Raw genomic sequence first — 1,676 nt, 5'->3', positions numbered from 1 at the left:
TGTGTCTCCCTCTCTCTGTACTCCTCTTCCACTCACACTCTGTCTCTCTCTGTCTCTCAAAAATAAATAAACATTGGGGTGCCTAGGTGGTTCAGTGGGTTAAGTGTCTGACTTTGGCTCAGGTCATGATCTCACAGTCTCTGGGTTCGAGCCCCATGTTGAGCTCTGTGCTGACAGCCAGATACTGGAGCCAGCTTCAGATTCTGTGTCTCCCTCTCTTTCTGTCCCTCCCCTGCTCTCTCTGTCTGTCTCTCTTAAAATAAAAAAAATAAAGACATAAAAATGTTAAAAATAAATATTGAAAACATTGTTTTAAATATTTGTAAAACTAAATTAATATTTTCCTGTGGGTAAATGGGTTAGTTCCAGAAAACTTACCTACAACTGAATTTTAGAACACAAGCTATGTACCAGATAGAGATATGCTGTATATGCCAAAATTGCCTCATAAAGCAACAAGAGTGGAGGCAAGGGGACAAGCATTCATGATGTTTCCAGATCAGGGGTTCAAAATCAGATGGAGAAGGACATAAGTGGGCAGGTGAGAACTTAGGGAAGAAAACCAACACACCCTGTCAAAGGGGGAGTTGCTACCCCATCTACCTATCTACAGATACCAAGTACTTCCCTTAATGAGAAAACCATTCAGACTGCCTGAGCTATCTCCAGTAAGCAATCTGCATATATGTTCTATTACTTCATAAATACCAGCGTTACGGAAGGCTGGCCTATTTTTAGTTCTTTCCTAGATGATTCATGAAGAGTTGTAGATTGCTGTGAAATTTCATTAATCTTTCTTCAATTCTCCCAAAGCAGTGGGTTCCTTTTGGTGTACCTCTGTCTTCTGGAAACCGTTTCCTTCTTGTTACATTTCATTTAGCTGAAATAATCCTGGATGAATAATAGTCTGGCATCTTCCAAATGCCAGTGTGTGTGTGTGTGTGTGTGTGTGTGTGTGTGTGTGTGTGTGAATGTTCAGTCATGCATGTGGGGCTGGAAACTGCTTTTAAAACTTGTTCTATGTTTTGGCTATTGTTGACATTGCTGCTATGAACATTGGGGTACATGTGCCCCTGTGCATAAGCACTTCTGTATCCCTTGGGTAAATCCCTAGCAGGGCTATTGCTGGGTCATAAGGGAGTTCTATGAGTATCTTTTTGAGGAGCCTCCACACTGTTTTCCAGAGCGGCTGCACCAGTTTACATTCCCACCAACAGTGTAGGAGGGTGCCCGTCTCTCCATACCCTCGCCAGAAGCTGTAGTCTCTTGATTTGTTCATTTTAGCCACTCTGACTGGTGTGAAGTGGTATCTCAGTGTGGTTTCCTAAATGTCCACCACCTGATGAGTGAATCAAGAAGATGTGGTATATATACACAATGGAGTACTACATGACAATGAGAAAGAATGAAATATGGCCATTTGTAGGAAAGTGGATGGACCTTGAGGGTGTCATGCTAAGCTAAATAAGTCAGGCAGATACCATATGTTCGCACTCATAGGTCTAACAGGAAACTTTCAGAATGATCTAGCTTCAAGAAAAGCAAGCAGTTAGTAGTGCTTAAGAAAAATTGATTCAGTATCTAATGGATAGTTGATACCTGTCACAACACAGCATTTTATATACTGTTAAGTGAAACTGCAATACAATCTAAGTTTATTTTGGGAGTGTTTGCTG

This window comes from Suricata suricatta, chromosome 2, assembly GCF_006229205.1.
Source record: "Suricata suricatta isolate VVHF042 chromosome 2, meerkat_22Aug2017_6uvM2_HiC, whole genome shotgun sequence".
Taxonomy (NCBI): Eukaryota; Metazoa; Chordata; class Mammalia; order Carnivora; family Herpestidae; genus Suricata; species Suricata suricatta.
Note: the sequence above shows the minus strand (reverse complement) of the source record.